The sequence below is a fragment of the Budorcas taxicolor genome, chromosome 7 (assembly GCF_023091745.1).
Source record: "Budorcas taxicolor isolate Tak-1 chromosome 7, Takin1.1, whole genome shotgun sequence".
In the NCBI taxonomy this organism is placed as follows: Eukaryota; Metazoa; Chordata; class Mammalia; order Artiodactyla; family Bovidae; genus Budorcas; species Budorcas taxicolor.
Genome location: NC_068916.1, coordinates 34,965,474 through 34,977,801, shown reverse-complemented (window position 1 = coordinate 34,977,801; position 12,328 = coordinate 34,965,474). Strand labels below are relative to the sequence as shown.

The window sequence follows — 12,328 nt, the reverse complement described above, 5'->3', positions numbered from 1 at the left end:
GGGATCATGGCTTCCCCCATGCTCTATATACTGATTCTCTTCACATATCCTATGTCTCAATGAAGGGCACCACCATCATGTCCAAAGTCACCTACCACTCAAGAAAAACTAACAGGAACATGCAACAGTCACCTACAACAACAGCTGAGAACCAGGAAAAGATACTGCTGAAAGAATTTTTTAAAGACAGAAACAAAGGAAAAACATCCATGTTGATGGATTGGAAGACATAATATGGTTAAGATGTCCAATTTCTATCAATGGTGGTGCCATAAAAAATGTGAGAAAGAGAATGAATAAGAGGCCGCATTATTAGAAAATAACTTGGAAAAAAATACCAAGAGGTGTGAACGGACAGGGGGAAACAGGCAGGAATGAAAAATGGATGCTGGACTTGACATGTGGACCTCTCCAGCCCTTCCTTCCTATTGTCAGAGTTTAGAGAGGGTTGAAATATGGGAAGAGATTGAGGGAATTGATCTCTACATCCACTTCCTTGCCCCATCCCTATTTAAATCCATCTTCTTTAGCCATGTCATTTTTCTTTTTCACTTAAAATGTCTTTCACCTGACATAAATCTGGGCTCATGGTGACAAGGGGTACAGAACTTGCAGCCTTCCTATGAACAAACACCCAACACATCCCCTGCACTTCCATGTGGCTGCTGGGCAGGACCAATGGAATGGGGCTGAATATTGGAAGAAAAGCTACAGTATTTAGTGGGGAAGCTTGCCACCTACAGCCTGTCTGGTCCATGCATGGGTGGACCATGAGAGACCTTATAAAGGCTTTGAACGGAGAAAGAAAAATAGATTACAAGTATATGCCATTCTGAAAAAAAAAAAGCAAAACTATGGAAACAATGATAAGATCATTGGTTGCCAGGAGATTTGGGGGAGATGAAAAAAGACTACAGTTTTTATAAGCAGCGAATATACTTTGAAAGACATTACAAAGATGGATATATGTTATTAAACCTTTGTCCAAACCCATAGAATGTGCAACACTACTTATTTCATTAAAGTTAACCCTAAGATGAACTGGGGGAAAAAAGTCTTTGATTTTTGTTATCGTCCCCACTCTGCCCAACAGAAACCATAGTAATCAATTCTCTGTTCCAAGTTATTTATAAATATGTTGAAAAATTCTGTCTTCAGATTTAATGTGTTCAGTGTACACTTCCTTTCTCTCCACTTTCTAAGCTGAAAACAATACCCTATCAGTTATCACCCAATGAGCTGTAAAACATTCAAGGTTGCACTTTCTCCACAAAGTGAAGAGAAAGCCATAGAATATCTTAAAAGAAAATGTACACTTCAGAAAAATGTGGAATGTGGCGAAGGATGGGGAATAAACTCCCCCCAACCCAAGGAGAGACTCATAAGACTACACTGTGTTTCCAGTAGACAAATTAGCAGGACATGTGCAAGTGATTTTTGCATAAACAAAGACCTCTCCAAGTATTTCCTTCAGTGCATTGAGCAGTAAGCCCCAAAGCAGCCCTGACTGGGAGGAAGAAGCCAGAGGCTATCAGCCAAGGGACACTTGAGTCTTTGCTTTTATGTCATTTATTTCTTTTAAGTGACCTCTGCCACTTTGGCTTTATGTGTGGGCACTCATCCTTTACAAGCAAATACAATTGTGAGGCATTTTCCTCTGTGTATAGTTAGATAATGAATTCTTCCTGTTGAAAAGTGACCTCAAGAGCCCGGGACCTCATTTCATTTCAATTTGTGCCAATGAACCACTTGACAAATAGTTCTTTTTAGAGTCATGTATAACTTTGGGTTTTAGTCCTAAGCATTGTTGTGCTTCTGACAAGGACAAATCGGGCTGTACAATGTGTTTCCTATCCTCTGCAGGGCCAGTGATTACAGAACTAGCTGGGTGGGATCAGCATTGAGTATTTTGCTGTGATTCATTTGCTTTGAGTACAATTGCTACAAAATCACAAAGTCCTGGATGGGCTAAAATCACCAAATAGAAAGCAAACTTACTTTTAAATATATAAACACATAAAGATACACACACATGTGAAGAGTCCTGATTCAAGAGTGTTCTTGGAATTCCTTAGTGTCTAATGTGAATAATTTCACATTTCTAGTCAGTTTTTGTTCTATGAGACCGAGAGTTATGTTCCTCTTGGTACTCTTTAAAAACACTGAAGTTCTCCTGTTAGAATTCTGTCAGCTCTTTTTTGAACACAGGTGATAAGCCAAATTTGCACACTGTTGATCTAAAATTCTAGTCTTTAGCGTGAGTGTAATAAAATGACATTAGGAGTCATGCCTGTCCAAACACCACAGGAACTCTGCCAGGATGCTTGGAATAGCTGCCATTTGCTCATCTCTTCTCAGCTGAAATTATTTAAACTTCATCTGTTTCCATCTCAAATTATCTTATAACTGCCTTCATATTATAGGTTTATACCCAAAGTAGCTACCATACCAACTGGCACCCAGACATCAGGGACATGGAACTGGCTGTCTCTTTTTTCTTACCTGATATAGTCTGATTAGTATTTATTGAATTATCTAAGGAAAGAATAGTTGCCTTCAATCTAGAAACTTACTAAAGGAGTCATCTAATACATTCTTCAGTATGAAGTGCTCCACAAAGCTTTATTTTCAAAAACTGCCAAGTTGTTTGCTGTTTAGAAAATATACCTGTATAATTTGATTCTTGTTTTCCAAGTGAGACTATCAAAATTACATAGTGATCAATGTGCACTATTTTTAAGATTTTTATCTAAATTACTAGAAATTAAAAACTACTTTCAAAAGTTTCCAAAACTGACGTGGGAAAAATTCATGCATTATAGACATGAAGAACTGACTCACTGGAAAAGATCCTGATGTTAGGAGAGATTAAAGGCAGGAGGAGAAGGGGACGACAGAGGATGAGATTATTGGATGGTATCACCGATTCAATGGACCTGAGTTTGAGCAAGCTCCAGAAGTTAGTGATGGACAGGGAAGCCTGGTATGCTACAGTCCATGGGGTCGCAAATAGTCAGACACGACTGAGCAACTGAACTGAACTGATACTTAGTTGTGGGGCTTCCCTGGTAGCTCAGACAGTATAAAACCTGCCTGCAATTGAGGAGACCCCAGTTTGACCCTTGAGTCAGGAAGACTCACTGTAGAAAGGAGTGGCAACCCACTCCAGTATTCTTGCCTGGAGAATTCCATGGACAGAGGAGCCTGGTATGCTATAGTTCATGAGGTCACAGAGTCAGACATGACTAAGCGACTAACAGACATACACATCCTTAGTTGCCTGTGAATTCCTGTTGTGTCGGTCTCGAAATCAAAAGATACTAATGCCCACTCTGTGTCCTTAATAGAAGATTGTTTAACTATCAATTTGTGAGTATCTTTCCAAATAGGAAAAATTCTGCAAAATCCTTTAGAAAATTATCTCTCTAATTGAATGTCTATTATGAGCATTCCTTCTAACTGACCATTGAAATCTTCAGAAGGCCAGGAAATCACAAGAGCAATTGGCATGGCATCTACTATCCTCCACCTGGACACCTGCAAGTCCCGTGATCTAGGCAGACATGTGACTTTTATAAACTTGAATTTCCTTATCTTTAAACAAATATGGGACTAACCGGACTTGATTTTCAACAGTATGGTGGAACAGATATTGTGAGCAGCCTCTAACGGACAATAACCAAAAATATTGAATAATGTATTTTAAAAATCTTTAAAATCCGTCACTGATAAGGTAAGCAAATGAGGACTCTTGAGAGCAGGAAAAAAAGAAAGTGAACACTGGAATTTAGAAAGGTGAACAGACCTTCGAGGAATATTTTCATCCTGAGGTCATCAAATTAACCCAGTGACCTTGAGCCTCATTTGAAGTGGGAAAGAAAATAAGCCTGGAGCTACCTAGAGCTGTCTAATAGGGGATCTGTGCATAAAGTGGACTCTAAAGGCCTATGCAAGAGTAAAATAGAAATAAATGCTCCTTTCAGCAAGGGATAAAAGAGAAACTTAACATTTCTCAACCTGGCCTCCTCTGATCTGAAATTGGTCTCCTCTGATATTTCATAACCATCACCAGCCACCATATGTGGTTCTATCCTAACACTACCTTTGTGATCCAGAAAAACACCAACCTAATTACTTAATTTCCTACATCAGTGAAGTGAAAGTCGCTCAGTCGTGTCTAACTCTTTGTGACCCCATGGACTAGACAGTCCATGGCATTCTTCAGGCCAGAATACTAGAGTGGGTAGCCTTTCCCTTCTCCAGAGGATCTTCCCAACCCAGGGATTGAAACCAGGTCTCCCACAATGCAGGAGGATTCTTTACCAGCTGAGCCACAAGGGAAGCCCAAGAATACTGGAGCGGGTAATCTTTCCCTTCTCCAGTGGATCTTCCTGACCCAGGAATCAAACTGGGGTCTCCTGCATTGTAGGCAGATTCTTTATCAACTGAGATATGAGGGAAGTAGTATCATCAAACATCCATCAAAAATAAAAATCTGGGGTACTCTTTCTACCCCCTTCTGATGCCTATGTCAGAAGCTTTCTCTATCTCCTTTATACTTTAATAAAACTTTATTACACAAAAGCTCTGAGCGATCAAGCCTCGTCTCTGGCCCCGGATTGAATTCTTCTCCTCTGGGGGCCAAGAATCCCGGCGTCATGATTCAACAACAACCTTTCATCTTGGGGGCTGGTCCAGGATCCTTCAGGACAAGATGGCAGTTCTTTTGTTCGGGATGGAAAGTGCAAAGCAGGTTATGCCGTGGTGACTGCTGATTTGGAAGCAAAATCTGGATTACAACGAAGTGGGAAGTATCCTGGAGAAGACTGGGAAATTGATTTTACTCATATGCCGAAAGCTAATGGATATTCTTGCTTACAAGTTTGGGTAGATACTTTTACTGGATGGATTGAGGCTTTTCTCTGTCGTAGTGAACAGGCTAAGGATGTTATAAAGATTCTCTTCATCAGTGGAAGGCTTCCCGTGGTGGACATCTCCACTTCAAAAAAAGGACTTTCTCCAAGTCTGTGAATACCTTCGACAACAATCACATGTGATGCCTCTTCTTCATCTGATGACATCTACCAAACCTAAAATGGACTGGTGCAGTATGTTGAACTTTAACTATGGACTTAATGTGACTTTTAATTTTGATTTTAACTTGTTTTAATGACTATGTTGCCTTACATCTGTAATTGTATAACTGGATTTGTTTCTAGCCGCATGAAAGCTTTTAAGTTACAAATGGTTGCTCAAACTCGTGCTACTACTACAGCTTCCTCCAACTACTATTTGGGGCCCCTGGATCAGATATCCTCAATATGAGGATTAGGAGAATATGTTGACTCCCCAATTTAGGGACAATGCCCCTTCTCAGCTCGGAAGCAGTTATGGAACCAGAACGACGCCCCTTTTCCCTAGGCAACATAATTCTCCTAAAAGAAAAGGGGGGAATGAGAGTCATTTCCTAGGCAGGTTGATAAGAAGTCTAGGGGTCTCCAAGGAGAGAGGGGTCTGGAATTCTCAAGGAGGGAGAAAGGACAAACTTTTCCTTCTCTACATTCCTTAGGATTATATAACAGCAATGTATTATGCCTGAGGACAGTCTCTGGATTAAACCTTCTGGCTAATTCTGTTATCTTAAAATGTAAATTATGGGAGTAGGTCTGGTGAGGTCTTTACAACCTTCAGACATTCTTTGGATTTACTGGAGTGTATATAACTTCATTGCTAACACTAACAAGTGGGTACTCTTTCTACCCCCTTCTGATGCCTATGTCAGAAGCTTTCTCTATCTCTTTTATACTTTAATAAAACTTTATTACACAAAAAAAATAAAAATAAAAAAATAAAAATAAAAAAATAAAAATAAAAATAAAAATCTATCATATACACAAATTTTTATCAGACTATAAAAATCCCATCAAATAACTTTATGAGAAATATAAGCTCAGAAAGTACATAGAATAATACTATAAAACACATACATACAAATAAGAACCAAAAGAAATCAGATATATAAAGATTTATCCACTGAAATGATAAAACTCAGATCATAAAATAAGTATATTTAATATGTTTAAAGATATTAGAAAGAATACTTCAAATAGTGAAGAAATCATTGAAAATAAATGAAGAAATTTGGGAAAAAAAAACTTTAGGAAAACATAATACTTGAAATTTTCAAATACCTGCATGACGAAAAAAAGAAAACTACAGGCCAATATCACTGATGAACATAGATGCAAAAATCCTCAACAGAATTCTAGAAAACAGAATCCAGCAACATATTAAAAAGATGACACATCATAACCAAGTGGGCTTTATGCCAGGGATGCAAGGATTATTCAATAGTTGCAAATCAGTCAATGTGATACACCACATTAACAAACTGAAAGATAAAAACCATATGATTATCTCAATAGATGCAGAGAAAGCCTTTGAAAAAATTCAGCACCCATTTATGATAAAAAATCCTCCAGAAAGCAGGCATAGAAGGAACATACCTCAACATAATAAAAGCCATATATGATAAACCCACAGCAAACATACTCAATGGTGAAAAATTGAAAGCATTTCCCCTAAAGTCAGGAACAAGAAAAGGGTGCCCACTCTCACCACTACTATTCACATAGTTTTGGAAGTTTTAGCCACAGCAATCAGAGAAGAAAAAGAAATAAAAGGAATCCAGATTGGAAAAGAAGAAGCAAAACTCTAAATGTTTGCAGATGACATGATCCTCTATGTAGAAAACCCTAAGATACCACCAGAAAATTACTAGAGCCAATCAATGAATATAGTAAAGTTGCAGGATATAAAATTAATACACAGAAATCCCTTGCATTCCTACACACTAACAATGAGAAAACAGAGAGAAATTAAGGAAACAATCCCATTCATTATTGTGACAAAAAGAATAAAATAGGAATAAATCTACCTAAAGAAATAAAGGACCTATATATAGAAAGGTATAAAACACTGATGAAAGAAATCAAAGAGGACACAAATAGATGGAGAAATATACCATGTTCATAAATTGGAAGAATCAATAGAGTGAAAATGAATATACTACCCAAAGCAATCTACAGATTCAGTGAAATCCCTATCAAGCTACCAATGGTATTTTTCACAGAACTAGAGCAAATAATTTCACAATTTGTATGGAAATACAAAAAAACTAGAATAGCCAAAGCAATCTTGAGAAAGAAGAATAGAACTGGAGGAATAAACGTGCCTGACATCAGACTATATGACAAAGCTATAGTCATCAAGACAGTATGGTACTGGCACAAAGACAGAAATATAGATCAATAGAACAAAATACCAAGAGATAAATCCATGCACCTATGGACACCTTATCTTTGACAAAGGAGGCAAGAATATACAATGGAGAAAAGACAATTCCTTTAACAAGTGGTGCTGGGAAAACTGGTCAACCACCTATAAAAAATGAAACTAGAATGCTAACAACCATACACAAAAATAAACTCAAAACGGATTGAAGATCTAAAGATAAGACCAGAAACTATAAAACTCCTAGAGGAAAACATAGGCAAAACACTCCCTGACAAACCACAGCAGGATCCTCTATGACCCACCTCCCAGAGTAATGGAAATAAAAGCAAAATAAACAAAAGGGACCTAATTAAACTTATATATTTTTGCACAATGAAGGAAACTATAAGCAAGGTGGAAAGACTGCCTTCAGAGTGGGAGAAAATAATAGCAAACAAAGCAACTGACAAAGAATTAATCTCAAAAATATATAAATAACTCATGCAACTCAATACCAGAAAAATAAATGACCAAATCAAACAAGGGCCAAAGAAATGGTCATTTCTCCAAAGACATACAGATGACTAACAAACACATGTAAAGATGCTCAACATCATTCATTATCAGAGAAATGCAAATCAAAACCACAATGAGGTATCATCTCAAGCCAGTCAGAATGGCTGTTATCAAAAAGTCTACAAACAATAAATTCTGGAGAGGGTGTGAAGTAAAGGGAACCCTCTTACACTGTTGGTGGGAAAGCAAACTAATATAGCCACTATGGAGAACAGTGTGGAGATTCCTTAAAAAACTGAAAACAGAACAGCCATATGACCCAGCAATTGCACTGCTGGGTATACACACAGAGGAAACCAGAACTGAAAGAGACACATGTACGGCAGTGTTCACTGAAGCACTGTTTACAATAGCCAGGACGTGGGAGCAACCTAGATGTCCATCAGCAGACGAATGGGTAAGAAAGCTGTGGTACATATACACAATGGAATATTATTCAGCTATTAAAAAGAACACATTTGAATCAATTCTAATGAGGTGGATGAAACTGGAGCCTGTTATACAGAGTGAAGTAAGCCAGAAAGATGGTAATGACATCTCTATATGCAAGACAGCAAAAGAGACACAGTTATAAAAAACAGACTTCTGGACTCTGTGGGAGAAGGTGAGGGTGGGATGATTTGAGAGATTAGCATTGAAACATGTATATTACCATATGTGAAATAGATTACCAGTCCAAGTTCAATGCAGGAAACAGGGCACTCAAAGCTGGTGCACTGGGACAACCCAGAGGGATGGAATGGGGAAGGAGGTGGGAGGGGGGTTCGGGATGGGGGACACATGGACACCCATGGCTGATTCATGTCAATGTATGGCAAAAACCACCACAATATTGTAAAGCAATTAGCCTCCAATTAAAATTAATTAATTTAAAAAACATGCCTGCATGAAATCAATGATAAATCTGGCATAGCTGAGACAATCTGTAAACTACAATACAAAGACATTCAGAATGCAGCATAAACAGACAAAAACTCCCAAAAAATAAAGTTAAAAATCATGAGGGATAAAGTAAAAATTCTAACATACTCTAGTAGATGTCTAGCAGGAAAGAAAGAAAGAATGAAGGGGATAAAATATACAAAGAGAATTACTAAGACTCTTCCAGAATTGAAGATTGTAAATCAAGTTCAAAATTATCAGCAACTGCCCAGAAGAAAAACATGTTTAAATCCACATTTCTATAAATTAAAAGGAAATTTCAGGATAGTAAGTTCCCATCACTTCACTGCAAATAGATGGGGAATCAGTGACAGACTATTTTCTTGGGCTCCAAAATCACTGCAGATGGTGATTGCAGCCATGAAATTAAAAGACGCTTACTCCTTGGAAGGAAAGTTATGACCAACCTAGACAGCATATTAAAAAGCAGAGACATTACTGAGCAACTGAACAACAACAGCAACAAGTCAAGAGAGACAATACAAAGAACCCAATATCAAATTGATGGCAGATCCTTCAATATCCATCACAACAGTGGAAGCCAGAAGACAGCGAAATAATATACTCAAAATTCTAGGACAAACTAAGAATGTATACCTAGTGAAACTCCTTTGAAAAAACTGGGGGTGAAATATAGATATAGTTGACTCTTGAACAACACAGGTCCACCTATAGGTGAATCTTTTTCAGTAAATATACTGGAAAACTTTTTGGACATTTGCAACAATTTGAAAAAACTCAAACTGGGTAGCCTAAAAATACCCCCCAAAATTAGAAAATGTTAAGTATGTCATGAATGCATAAAATATATGTAAATATTAGTCTATTTTATCATCTACTACCACAAGATATGGGCTTCCACGGTGGTTCAGTGGTAGAGAATTTGCCTACCAATGCAGGAGACATGGGTTCAATCCCTGGGTTAGGAAGATTCACTAGAGAAGGAAACGGCAGCCCACTGCAGTATTCTTGACTGGGAAATTCCATGGTCAGAGGAACCTGGTGAGCTACAATCCATGGGGTCGCAAAAGAAATGGATACAACTTAGCAACTAAACAACAACCACAAAATACACACAAATATATCCAAAAAGTTAAAGTTTATTGAAATTTGGAGTGATAAGCAGCAGCTGCGTGGCACTGGAGCAGCGAGCGGCCAAGAGGAGATACCCCACATCCAAGGTCAGGAGCGAAGGCCATGAGGAAATACCCCACGTCCAAGGTAAGGAACAGTGGCTGCACTTTGCTGGAGCAGCTGTGAAGAGATACCCCACGTCCAAGGTAAGAGAAACCCCAGTAAGACAGTAGGCACTGAGAGAGGGCATCAGAGGGCAGACAGACTGAAAGCACAATCACAGAAAACTAGCCAATCTGATCACATGGACCATAGCCTTGTCTAACTCAATGAAACTAAGCCATGCCATGTAGGGCCACCCAAGACAGACGGGTATGGTGGAGAGTTCTGGCAAAATGTGCTCCACTGGAGAAGGAAATGGCAAACCACTTCAGTATTCTTGCCTTAAGAACCCCATGAACAGTATGAAAAGGCAAAAAGATAGGATACTGAAAGAGGAACTCCCCAGGTCAGTAGGTGCCCAATATGCTACTGGAGATTAGTGGAGAAATAACTCCAGAAAGAATGAAGGGATAGAGCCAAAGCAAAAACAATACCCAGTTGTGAATGGGATTAGTGATGGAAGCAAGGTCTGATGCTGTAAAGACCAATATTGCATAGGAACCTGGAATGTTAGGTCCATGTTCTAGGCAAACTGAAAGTGGTAAAACAGGAGATGGCAAAAGTGAACATTGACATTCTAGGAATCAGTGAACTAAAATGGACTGGAATGGGTGAATTTAACTCAGATGACCATTATATCTACTACTGTGGGCAGGAATCCCTTAGAAGAAATGAAGTAGACATCATAGTCAACAAAAGAGTCTGAAATGCAGTACTTGAATGCAATCTCAAAAATGACAGAATGATCTCTGTTCATTTCCAAGGCAAACCATTCAATATCACGGTAATCCAAGTCTATGCCTCAACCAGTAATGCTGAAGAAGCTGAAACTGAACAGTTCTATGAAGACTTACAAGTCCTTTTAGAACTAACACCCAAAAAAGATGTCCTTTTCATTATAGGGGACTGGAATGAAAAAGTAGGAAGTCAAGAAACACCTGGAGTAATGGGCAAATTTGGCCTTGGAGTACAGAATGAAGCAGGGCAAAGGCTAATAGAGTTTGCCAAGAGAAAGCACTGGTCATAGCAAACACCCTTTTCCAACAACACCAGAGAAGACTCTACACATGGACATCACCAGATGGTCAACATCAAAATCAGATTGATTATATTCTTTGCAGCCAAAGATGGAGAAGCTCTATACAGTCAACAAAAATGAGACCATGAGCTGACTGTGACTCAGATCATGAACTCCTTATTGCCAAATTCAGACTTAAATTGAAGAAAGTAGGGAAAACCACTAGGCCATTCAGGTATGACCTAAATCAAATCCCTTATGATTATACAGTGGAAGTGAGAAATAGATTTAAGGGACTAGATCTGATAGACAGAGTGCACAAAGAACTATGGATGAAGGTTCATGACACTGTACAGGGCACAGGGAGCAAGAGCATCCCCAAGAAAAAGAAAAGCAAAAAAGTAAAATGCCTGTCTCAGAAGGCCTTACACATAGCTGTGAAAAGAAGAGAAGTGAAAAGCAAAGGAGAAAAGGAAAAATATACCCATTTGAATACAGAGTTCCAAAGAATATTGAGGAGAGATAAGAAAGCCTTCCTCAGTGATCAGTGCAAAGAAATAGAGGCAAATAATAGAATGTGAACGACTAGAGATCTCTTCAAGAAAATTAGAGATACCAAGGGAAAATTTCATGCAAAGATGGGCTCCATAAAGGACAGAAATGATATGGACCTAACAGAAGCAGAAGATATTAAGAAGAGTTGGCAAGAATACACCTAAGAACTGTACAAAAAAGATCTTCATGACCCAAATAATACAATGGTGTGATCACTCACCTAGAGCCAGACATCCTGGAATGCGAAGTCAAGTGGGCCTTAGAAAGCATCACTACAAACTTAGCTAGTGGAGGTGATGGAATTCCAGTTGAGCTATTTCAAATCATAAAAGACGATGCTGTGCAAGTGCTACACTCAATATGTTAGCAAATTTGGAAAACTCAGCAGTGGCCACGGGACTGGAAAAGGTCAGTTTTCATTCCAATCCCAAAGAAAGGTAATGCCAAAGAATGCTCAAACTACTGCACAATTGCACTCATCTCACATGCTAGCAAAGTAATGCTCAAAATTCTCCAAGCCAGGCTTCAGCAATATGTGAACCATGAACTTCCAGATGTTCAAGCTGAATTTAGAAAAGGCAGAGGAAACATAGATTAAATTGCCAACATCTGGGATCATCAAAAAAGTGATAGAGTTCCAGAAAAACATCTATTTCTGCTTTATTGACTATGCCAAAGCCTTTGACTGTGTAGATCACAAAAAATTGTGAAAAATTTTGAAAGAGA

At 38.5% G+C, this 12,328-nt stretch overlaps 1 pseudogene; it reads left to right on the top strand.

Moving 5' to 3' along the window:
• The first annotated feature begins 556 nt into the window (after positions 1–556).
• Positions 557–643, top strand: LOC128051829 (uncharacterized; annotated as a pseudogene).
• Positions 644–12,328: the final 11,685 nt, after the last annotated feature.